At 35.4% G+C, this 12,444-nt stretch overlaps 1 protein-coding gene across 2 annotated transcripts in view; it reads right to left on the bottom strand.

The window, feature by feature from the left end:
• Kiaa1328 (KIAA1328 ortholog) overlaps positions 1-9,564 on the bottom strand; it is a 197,675-nt gene extending 188,111 nt beyond the window's left edge. The window contains exon 1 of one of the 2 annotated variants that reach the window (XM_013349344.2): positions 9,347-9,564. The gene's annotated coding sequence lies outside the window, so the exon portion shown is untranslated. The remainder of the gene's footprint in view (positions 1-9,346) is intronic. The other variant, XM_013349345.2, reaches the window with a different exon arrangement.
• Between the last annotated feature and the right edge of the window lie 2,880 nt (positions 9,565-12,444).

The raw sequence follows: 12,444 nt of genomic DNA on the forward strand, positions 1-12,444 counted from the left end.
CCAATGCCAGTGGACAGATCTACAAACCATTCCTGCACCAAACCATAGGAAACACTGCTGAAAAGGGACAGAATGATTATAGTAGCCAGAGGACAATGGATTGTGCTGTGAGGTTGAATCTATTAGTTATTTCAGAAACTACACTCAAAAAGTCTCACCAACATGTCTGCCGAAACAAGAGCTCAACATGGATGTCAACAATAGACATGCCAAAACAGACAAAGAAAAACCCAAGTTCTCTCAGTCCTACACAAAGAACTCCAAGCAAGTAAGGAATGCTGAGTGCAGGAGAGATACTCTTCTCTAGGGAAGATAACAACAATTGGTTATCCAATAACAAATGGTGAACACTGAAAACATAAATATGAGTAACATTATTCAGAACAAGTTATATATATATATACACATATATAATACGTGTGTATAATATATACACATATGCATGTAATAATAATCAATGAAAAAGGAGGTTATGTATAAGAAAGAAAGGAGGAGGAATATAATGGAGGGTTTGATGGGAGGAATATTATAGGTTCACAGTTAAAAGAAAAAATTAAATGAAAGGAAAATTGATACATACTAGAAGTAATAAATACTAAATCCAGGTTCTGTATAAAATAATTTTTTCAAAAACAAAACCTAGGTTAAATAGAAAACTTTTTGAGACATTTATCCTAGGAGACAAATTAAAATTAATTTGTATGAGAAATTTTATTATAGAATAATTGTGTAATTGTTTATAGACTACCTACCAAACCTCATTCATCTCAGTGTACTTCATAAAGGAGTTAAATCTATGTTTAAAAATCAAGAAATATTAATGAAATATAAATTTTGTAAAGCATTGGAAAAGAACAACTAAATTTTTTTAACACATGTGCATATAGACAGACATTAAGCTCAAGTATTGACTAACTTGCTAAAATATAAACAAATCACTTGTAAAATATCTGTATGATATTCTTGTTAAGTTTTTCTGTCTTAGAGATATATTTCTTTGGTCAAACATGTCACTACTAATGCAGTTAATTTACTGGAAATTTTTGTGAAGTCAGTTCTCTCTGTTCCCACTTTCTAGGACTCTGAAGACTATCCTGGGTCACCATATTCTTCTGCAGTAAGCACCACTATCAGACTTTGAACTTCCTTCTGATCCACATTGTAATATTCTCAAGTATACTAGTAACCATAGAATCTAAAGTGCATTAAAATAGAACAAAATAAAGACTATTAATTTCAGTAAAAAAAAAAAGAAAATATTGTTAGAAGGTGGGTTTTGGTAAACATATTTAAGAACAAATCAATGCTTATGAATATACTATATAGAAAATAAAGCATTAATTTTATCTCAAGATATTAAATTTACCTTTAAAAACTTTAAAGCCTTTATGCTATTTTTAGTTTAAACCTTTATTTATTCACTTCTTAAAAGAAAACTTTTATATCTAAAACACAGAAAACATACAGCACCTTACATATCTAGGTTATAAACATAGGTAAACTACAGTAATGGCTTATTTTCTTAACCAAAATTAAATTGTTAAAGTTTAAGTTATTACAATAGGCATCTTGAATTTTGTTTTTATTAGAAAAAGCAATTACTTTATATTAGTGTTTATGAGACATCTAAAGTAGAATAAGGCATCTAGAACAGGATAAAGTTTGGCATTTGTGGTAGTTTGAATGAATAAGAATGCCCCTAATAGGTTCATATATTTGATACTTAGTCACTAGGAAGTGGAAGTGTTTGAAAAATAGAAAGGTAGGAGGTGTGGCCTTGCTGGAGGAATTGTGTAGAAGTGGGTGGGCTTTGCGGTTTCAAAGGTCCAGGCTGAGACTCTCTATCAGCTTGTTGATGAGAAAGTAGCTCTCAACTACTTCTCCAGCACCATGCCTGCGTGCCACCACACTCCCACCATGGTAATAATGGACAAAGCCTCTGAAACTGAAAGCAAGCCCCCACTTAAATGCTTTCTTTTGTAAGAGACTCTTCACAGCAATAGAAAAGTGACTAAGACAGCATTTATGACTTTATATTTTTAAACTAAATCTAGAGATGCATAATTTTAAAAAATATTTTATTATTATATAATGTATTAAGATAATCTGTAAACTCTAAGACGTCTGTGCAAGCCTTTGAGTAATTTTTAAAGAAAATTAAAAAATACGTGGGATTTTTTCTTTCATAGGCCTAAGATCTTACAAAACCTGCTTAATCATTTGTTTATTTTTGAAGAGGTATAGCGGTACAAAGACAGATGATAGATAGGTAACGTAAAATAAAATTATAATCCTACCAATCTTTTTGAGGGTAACAACAAGTTGATTCTAACTTAATATGAAGAGTAAGAATAGCCAAAACAATTCTGCAAAGGAAGAGGAAAGCTGAAAGATTAGTATTTTAGGATTTCCAGTACTTGCCATATAGCCAGTTATCTAGTGGATTGGTGAAGAAATAGATACAAATTAACAGAACACAAAGCCTTAAAAACACATCCACACAAACACAGTGACATAATCCTGAACTGGCCAATGATAATACAATGATTTGCCTATGAGTTGACTATAAGAAATGCACGTTGAATATTAAGATAGAACTATTTAGAAAAATATAGGATAGAAAGATTTACCATGCTAACACAATTCAAAGAAGCTAAAGTAGGTCAAAAGAATCTTAGCATAAATTCCAGTGCACGAAATATCACTGGGGATAAATAAGGCTGGTACACAATGACAAAGGAGTCAATTCATTATACAAAAATAACAATCTCAAAGTTTTATGCATGCGAAAATATACCTTCAAAATGTATGATGCAAAACCAGACAGCACTACAAAGATATATGGATAAACTCATAACCAGACTCAATGATTTCAATATCCCATTCTCAGTAAATGATAGAACAATTAGATATTAGAAAAAAATGAGCACACAAACAGAAGCTTTGAACCATACATTTAACACTTGAGAAACAGTCTACTGAAAAGCAGATTACAGCTCCCTATAATTATCCAAAATTACATATTTGAAAGTGAGAGCTTAGAAAAAGAGAGCAAGAGAGCACATGTATAATCTCAGCACTAGGGATATTGGGGCAGGAGAATCACAAGTTCAAGGGCAACCTGAGCTAAAAAGCAAGACCTAATTTCAGAAGACAAAATAAAACGTAAAGAAAATCTATACAGTGTAAAATCAATTTCTTTTACTTAAGTTTCCTTATCCAGTGCTATGCACAGAGTAGTTTCCAGCAGTCTTACAGAGCAGGGGGAGTTCAACCACAGGATCAAGTTCCTCAGTAGTTCAGTCACCTCTCAAAAGGAGGTAATAATTCTCTTCCCCAAGTCATAAAAAAAGAAAAAAATAAATAAAACTCAAACACCTCTCAACTGATTGATTCCTTATGGCTGATATCTACCTCAACTTCAAAAACTACACAGAAGCTGCTAGGAAACAGAGCTAAAACAGTGCTGGAGCACCTCAACTCCTCTACTCTGGAAGTAAGCATCATAGGTGAATCATCAGAGCAAACGTCATGGTCCTGCAATACTGAATGGGGAGATTAAAATTTTATTTTATTGGTAAGGTTTCCAGAAGAGGAAGTATGTATAGGAGGAATGAAAACAATGCTATCCTTTAGTGACAGGGATGTTTCTTCTCTTCTGTAGCAAACCACCCAAAACCATCAATAATAGTACCAACTTGGTGCTAAAGGGAACTTTGAAAGGAGTGAAAACACTTTCCTAGAAAAATATTCTGAATTCCCAGACTAAACTTAAACTTCTAAACACTTTCTTTGCGGTTACTGTGGGGGAGCAGTGGAGTGTGCCACAGAGTGTGGAAGGAGCTCAGAGGGTAATCTGGTAAAGTCAGTCATCTCTTTTCACCCTTACTGGGCTTCCAGAGAGTAACCTCAGTCAGCCAGGCTTGCAGTCATGTGCTTTTATCATCTCCTATCCTCTCCCGACACTCATATATGATGCCTGATGTGGCAGCAGATCTTCTGATGAGAAAGACGTTTCCCTTTCTGCCTGCCCAACATATTAAGTATAACTCAGATTTTGTAATTGTGAGAGCTACTAATTTCAGACTTATTTTAAGAGATCATATAGAAAATTCACAAAAAAGCTGGAGTGAAAATGAGTGGACTGACTCACATCTAGTACTTTCTGCACCGTCCTTTCTTTACTCACAACTCCCCAGAGAATAGAAATCTTTGCAAAAATTTCAGTTGCCTCTTGACCTGTTAAACCAAATCACATTCCTATCCAGACAATCCTTGTATGCTGGATCAGTTTTGGGCTAGAGCAATTCTGATTTATTTTTAGCAGGTAATTTGGGGCAAGAACTCTTCTCAAAGCTGCTTCTTGCTCTGTCTTGCAAGACTGCCAACCCTGCGTTTTCACTGTGCAGAGTCAGCTCCAGCACTGCAGGTCCACTAAGTGTCAACAAAAGAATGCTGCCCTAGTTGTCAGAATACAAGAAAAGAAGAGGTGAGACCTACTGAAAAAGTTTATGGCTTCAATGACCATTCATCTCATGATAAAACCTCAAACAACTCAAAACAACCGTGTAATTGATAACTGCTATTTAACATACTCCAGCCACTCACAAAAGCATCCCCAACTGCAGGAGACACAGAAGCTGACTGTACACACATAACCAATGGGCAAGGAATGTGTCCACAAAGTAGCCTTCTGTATTTTGCTACTTCCCTTGACAGTCTTCCCTACCAAACGACTCACACTCTCACACTCAAGGTTTTGTAAATGCACCAGAGGCTAAGATGTCCAACAGCATTAACATAAAAGCTTTTGTTAGAAAGTTTACGACTCAGGTTAAGAGATTAAAGGAACAAAACCATAGAGAAAACATTAAAAGCTAACACTGTGACCTGCAGTATTCAAGAGTGGAAAAACCTACATCTCAAGATCAACATTTCAGAAGCAGAATATTGTAAATATTCATAAGCCCCAAGATCTTTACTAAGACTTACCTCTTCATGCAAGACAACAGAACTAACCCAGTCAGGTAGATAGCTTTACAATAAAGCATTCTGAAGATCTTTATTAAGACTTATCTCCTCATGCAGGACAACAGAACTAACCCAGTCAGGTAGATAGCTTTACAACAAAGCATTCTGAAGAAGTAACCGGATTAGAACGTTTAACCCTAAAAGTTTTATTTCATAAACGTATTTATATAGAGATGGACTCTGTCAAAAAGTGCAGATTTTTAAAAATCTCTTCTGCAATTTGGGGGGATGGAAAAGCATGCCTGATTTGTATATTAAAGCACAAGCATCTGTCCTACTGATGATATTCTAGGGAAGCACATTAGCATAAAATTTAACGATGTCAAATAAGTGGATGTGAAATAGGGACTGCGTAAAGACACTATTTCCAAGGCTGACAGAAACATCACTGTTTAGAAATGCAAATGAAACCATTATGTTCAATAATTATATGAAAATATGAACAGTTCAGCATGTTTTCCAGCCCTGATGGCGGTTAATGGGATGTACGCTTATGTAAATAACTACTATTAAAGCTAATGCTGAAAAAAACTAATAAATTCATACTAAAGCAACTGATTTAGTATGCTTTTAAACCCCAGCAGTGCTCACTTATTAGAAAAGAGTGCGTTATTCTGTTTAGAACTCATTACTGCTACGAGTCACTGCAGCTCCATCAATTACCATGCATTAATGAAAATGGGACACATACAAAAAAATTATTGCCTCTCAGCAGTTTTCTTTAAAGACAAAATCTAGGGGTATTACCACCATGGGGCCTTCTATGGAACATATCCACATGATAATCTTTATTGCTAAAACAATACTCCTAACACTGTCATCCTAGGGCATTTTGTTGGGAGGTGACAGAAGAACCCTTGAGCAAAATTCTTAATATTTCACAAGGTTGACCATTTCAACATCAATGGGAGGATTTTAATGTTTGAATTACATTTGTAAAACCTTTACTAATATATTTTTTAACACATGGCTCTCTGGTCCTTTTTTTAAAGGGAATCTAAGAAATAAGAATATATGTTGGCAATTTTAAGATGTGAACAATAGGTGGCTTCGTTCCAAGACACTGTCTGTTTTAACAGATAAATCCCACTTGGTTCTGCATTATGATTCAGTGAATACTGTGCAGCCACAAGATTGGATTTTGAAGAATAAACCACCTTACACTTCATTCTTGCCAACAAGCTAGACTTTCTTATAATACGTAAAATATTTAGCATAAGATAATAAGGAACTGGAAAATTCCTGGTCTTTAAAATTCTTGTTTAGCTGGAGCCTAACAGCAAGGAAATGCTGACGGAGTGAGATTGAAAACCAGAAATGTCTTTGCTCTAACTCTCCTGTCAACTACTGTACTTTATTCTGTTTCTGTAAATATAATTTAACTGACCCTCCATCTTTTTCTAGCAGTTAGAAAAACAAAACCCTTCAGAAACTAATAAATGTAAAATACAGTTGCTAGATCTCAGACACACTGTTGCTATAAAAACGGAGTACGTGTTTACTTAAAAAGTATAGCTCTCACAAGAATTTGATTGTACTTTCAGCTCTTGTGCTTATTGATTAGAGAAACCGTTATTGTAATTGATATTTATCAGTAGGTAACAGCAGAATGCTGGATTAGGTAGGCTTTGAGATAAGGTGTAAACTGCTGTCAGGAATCATGTGTTCTCTAAGCAAGGAAAACTGTATCAGCAAATTATTCACATAACAGATATTACTAATGCCAGATATAGCAGTCTCTACTACAGTCGATGTAGGAAACAGCACACAAGGCACAAACTATGTCTGAGGAAAATAGATAATAAGTATATTGTAGAGTGTTATGAATAATCAACATTGATTCACGGTTTTAAAAACAAATAATAAAACAAAAAACAGCAGATAAGGAATAAGGGAAAACTTTGAGAAACAAAAAGGTGGATAAAATGTCTGCTACCATTGACCAATGTCAAACTCAAGGAAGAATATGTATTCCTCGTGTGCAACAGAACAAGACAAGGATGTTCTCTCAGATATATCTATTTAACATGTAACTGGAAATACTGCAGAAAGAAAAAGAAGTGGAAGACAGAAAAAAATATCTACAATTTTATTTGCAGACTGACATTTTATATATAAAAGTACTAAAAGAACAAAGGATTTAGGAAAGTTAAAAGCTATAAAATTAATATATAAAAATTACTTGTGTTTCTAAATTTAACAATATAAAAAGTTAAAACCAAATTTAGATCAAACTTCAAAATGGGGAGGCTATGCTGCTGTTAGCGACAATGTACTCATGAGGAGTGAACACTAAATGCCAAGACAGAGAAGGTACGGTTCCCTGACTCATGGAATGATGACTCTAGAAGGCTGGTCCATCGGGGAAATTACTATTCCCAATCTCAGTCTCTCTAGTCCCACCAACCCCAAATCTATTCATTAAATTCTGGAAACTCATTGGACAACAATAGCTAATGACTCCCTACTTTCTGCGACGATTTGACAGAAGCACGCTTTCTTTCCTCAGCTCCACCCTGCACATACCTGAAGAGTCAAGAAAAACAAGTAGTTCAGTATGCAGCATTTCTCCAGGGACTAAAGAGTGCTAAGCCAACTCTGAAGCCTTTCAAGCATGGCAGCCCTCTTGGAGAACTCCCTTCAGGCTTTAGACTAGCCATGTAGAACTGATGACCTGTGTAAATGGGCTACAATATGGAAATCTCAAAACTCTGAAAACTTTCTGCCTTCAAACACTTCTGATAATATTAATACCAACCAGTATCATAAAAAGATAATAAACTGGAGGAAAGTCATGACAGTTTTACCATTTTATCTGTAATGACACATAGTTCACATAGTCTATTAACCAACAATCACTTCATGACTATACCATTATGATATTTAGACTTGTGAAAAACTAAAAAACCTCTTAAATGCCGAATATTGGGTATAAGTTTTAAAAAACAGAAGTTACTGTGAAAGTCTGTAACTAAAGTAAAAGTACTACTGTCTGTATGGAGAAGGCCATTCTAATGTTAAGAATATAAAGAAAAAGTTATTCTTGATTAAAAACACAGTCATTCATTATACTCTCCAAATTCAAAATCATTACAAACGGATATGTCAAATGGTACACTGAAGAGGTATTTCAGAATAGTCCTTTATGGGAGATAAGCAACATGAAAGGCTAAAGAGAATAATGGACGTTATGAACAGTAAGTACTGTAAAACTGATTCACTGGAAGTCTGTTTAATCATGCAGGAATTGTTGGACCTTTCCTAAGTAATTTTATATAATCCTATATATATTTGATAAAACATAATCAGAACTATTTAATTAAAAAGTATAGAAATTTTTATAAATATAGAACTACATATACTATAAATATATACTATAAATTATATACATTAATTATATACATTATATACATAAATTAATACATGTGTGTTATATATGTTATATGTTATGTATTATATATATATTACTTAATATACACAAATGGGAAGTTTTGTTTTAAGTTCACTTTACTGCATATGTGAACACTGAAAAGAAATAGCTATCCTATCCAAGAGTGCCATATAAACTTTATAGCAATAGTACTAATAATAATAACTTGAATTTCAGTTTCTCTCACTGGAAAGCAATAAAGAAACTGTTCTCTAGAATCAAGTGCTAAGGACTCATATCTGGAGTGTTTCAAGAAAGCAAAACCAAGCCTATAAAAGGAAACTACTGATTTATTCTAAAATGAGTATGCCACAGATGTGAAAAGATCCCAGTCAATATACCAGAAAAATACCTATAAGTGTACCTAGAATAATACTAAGCATTTGTGAGCCCCTCCCCTGAGGACCTCCAACTGCCAGGTTCCACCCATAGAACACTCTAACTACTGAACCATGCCCTCACTCTATAGAGTAAAAAGCCCAATCTCCTGGATTTGAAATCTCACCAATATCCAATACCCTGGAAAGGTCCATCCCCCTCCCCAAGAAACTCTACTGTTTCTCACTAAAGCAGGGGCAGCTACCCTCTTGGGTTTTTCTCTCCAAATAAATCTCTTGTGTGAGATTTGTTGTGGGGTATGACTCTGTGGTATTCCTTGGCTCCTGACTGCCAGGATACCTGTCCTTTTGAGCTGTAACGCTTACAGTAATATTAAAAATTGATGTCCACAAATGTATTACTACCTAGTCAAGGAAGTAAAGATACAGACTATGACAGAAAATGGCACCTAAAAGCACAATAAAGTTTACAAATACAATTTTTAACAAATGCATCAAATGGTTCTTTTACTTTATACTGAGGAAAAAACACCAGAGAATGGGGTACCTTTTAATACTTTCCTACTTCACTCAGACTTCCATAGCCAAGACTTGAAAATGAAGCATCTTAAGCATCAACTGATTTTCTCACAGTTCTGGATTCGACATTCCAGGATCCTGGTTAGGTTTCATATGTGCTGTCTTATGAGTTGCCTTGCGGCTGTGTCCTGTACATTGGTGGGAAGGCAAGCTGGGGTCTCAAGCTCTACATGATCAGGGCACACCTACCACTGTGACCTCATTTAACCTTAACATCTCCTAGAGACCCTATCCAGCTATGGTCACACCAGGGATTAAAACCTCAATGTACAAATTTGGGACAGACACAGTTTGGTCTATACCAAAAGCTACAATAACAAACAATAAATGAACTTGGAAAACTCAGACCTAAGGGTAAAAGGGTAAAATTAAAACAACTCAGAAATCACTCCTCCAAATAAATAAGTTACCCTTTAGCTAAAGACTGTCTCTTTCTCGAAGCCTTCACTTTTTCACTCTTACTCAAGCATAAAACTGTTATAAACTGCATCCTTCCTAAAATGCCACTGTAATGCTCAACTGTTCCACGACTTCTTTAAAGTCATACTAGTACAAAAAAGGCAAGATTTGACTCCAAATTTTCAATTAAGGGGGGATGGCTTAGGAAATAAAAGAACTTGCTACCAAACCTGACCACCTGAGTTCCATCCCTGGGGCCACATAATGAAAGGAAAGATCTTATCCTGCCAGTTGTCCTCAGACTTCCATATGTGTGCTGTTGTGTACACACAGACAGACACACACATACACACACACACACACATACACACACACACACACATACATGCACACAAATAAGTGTGTTTAGAAAAAAACTGAAGCAAGAACTATTCCAAGTGTCCATAGCTATCTAGAGAATAGGAAGACATATAAATTAAGGCAGATAGTGTGCGTGAATTGCTTCAGACTCAAATACTGTATTTATTTGATTACAACAAATAAGTTATATTCAGACTGCAAATACAACTTTTTAAGAATGATGTTTTAAAGACACCAGAATAAACAAAAATGATCAAAGGACCAATGCTAAAGAAAAAAAACTGTAGTAAGGGGGGGAAAGCAAAGACTCTTTCCTAGCTATTCTGTAGGAGCCATAGAAGGGGTCATCCAAAGGAAGGTCACAGTCATTTGACACTAGCAATGCACAGACTCGAATGTCAAAATCAGGACCTATTTGAAGCTGGGCCAAATAATCAACAGGCTGAGGCAGGTGGACTGCAAGTTCAAAGAATGCCCGATTAGAGGCTGAGTGTAAAGTCTGTATGGGAAAGCTTTGCTAGACACTGTCTTAAAGTTGTTTTGAAAATGTGTCTGGGAATAAGGCTTAGTGGTCCAGTACTTGTCTAGTATATTTGAGGCTCTGGGTTTGATCACCAGTACTAAAGAAAAAAAAAAAATTTGATCTTTTAAAGCTATAGAAAGGTATTAAAAGGCAAGTGATGTAATAACACAAGTATTTAAGAAAGTGATAGAACATTCTTAAAGAACAGTTAGACTGTAGATATAAACACAAGAACACCACAACCATGCAGGAATGCAGTGAGGGACACTGAAAAGGACAATAGGCTCAGAATGTGTCACAGGGAGCACAGGAAAGACTGAAATCGAAACCCAAGAACCTGTACAACATGACTACCCATATGTAGTCTCTTACAAAAACAGTTTTAAAAGCTTCAGATACAAAACAATATAGATATATATTAGACCTTTTTATAAAGTTATGCTTCAACAGAGGATTCCTAATATTGGGCATGTCACCAGTGCTGAAAGGGTTTAGCATAATGGAGAGAGTGGTCAAAGTTCCCTTTTGGCTCTGCACCATGCTGTCCCAGTCACTGCTCCAGACGCAGAGGTCTGCCTTGCCATACTCATCAGGCTGTCACAAAGAAGGAAAAGTATGAGGAAGTGCTCTGTTCATGACAGGAACTTGCAAACGTAAGATGTGTAGTGACAGAAGTACTAAAGAGAACAGAAGGAAACACAGTGTTACGTTGATGCCTAAAATCATGAGACCTGTTATATAATCACTTCCTTTAAAACTAAAGTCTGTACATTTTATCTAGATGATTAAATTCAATATTATTGGCCATCTTCAGTTTTTATGTGCTTTTAAAAGTTTTCTTGTCACTGATTTTCTCAATTTCAATATTTTCGCTATGGTTCTATTTGCTACAAACAATTTTTTGTTTCTAAACTGTAGTGGAATTAAATGTACAGATAGCAAGTGGTGAATTTATTGTCCTCAAGAACCCTCTTATAGGGAAAGTATACACATAGGTGAGCAGGACAACCTACAAGTGCTTTCTTAATTAGTTTCAGAAAACCCAACTGTACAGATAGTCTGCTATCAAAAAGTAACTTAAATATGGGATGAACCAAAATGAAATTAAGCATACAGATAAGTTAATAGAATTATATTATTTTCTACAAATATTTGCTATCAATTCCTTCTACCCTGTAGCTACCATTAGTAGCTAAATACTTTTAAGAGAAAATAATCTTATTTATCTATTTGTGCCGGGAATTAAATCTAGGACCTTGTTTAACCAAGCAAGCACTCTGCCACTGAGCTATATGTCTAGCCCAACAAATAATCTTCCAGACAATGAATGGTTTAGAGGACAACAAAAGTAACCAGTAAAGATCAGTTTCCCCCTGAAGTGAGATTGTTTCCCTACAACATTCATTAGCAGAAAGAATTATTGTCTGTTAATTCTGACTTACAATGACCTTCCGTGACAGCAAACAATAACATTATGGCCCCAAACCTACCAGATACACACAGCATTATGCAGTAAGCAAAATGGCCTCAAGCAACACAGCGCCTATAGTAATTTACTTTAAAGATTCATTTTGTATGTTTATATTTATATGTGCCTTTGCATGTATGTGTAGGGTCCATGGAGGCCAGAAGAGGGTGTCAAATTCCCTGAACCTGAAGTTACAGGTGGTTGTGAGCCACTTGATTGGGTGCTCACAGCTGTTGGAGAAAATTGGGATCTTGGGGGTGGGGTGGGAGGGGGGTAAGGGGAGATGGGGAGAGATAAGGCAGAAGGGGAGGATGGG

The sequence above is a fragment of the Microtus ochrogaster genome, chromosome 18 (assembly GCF_000317375.1).
Source record: "Microtus ochrogaster isolate Prairie Vole_2 chromosome 18, MicOch1.0, whole genome shotgun sequence".
NCBI classification, from domain to species: Eukaryota; Metazoa; Chordata; class Mammalia; order Rodentia; family Cricetidae; genus Microtus; species Microtus ochrogaster.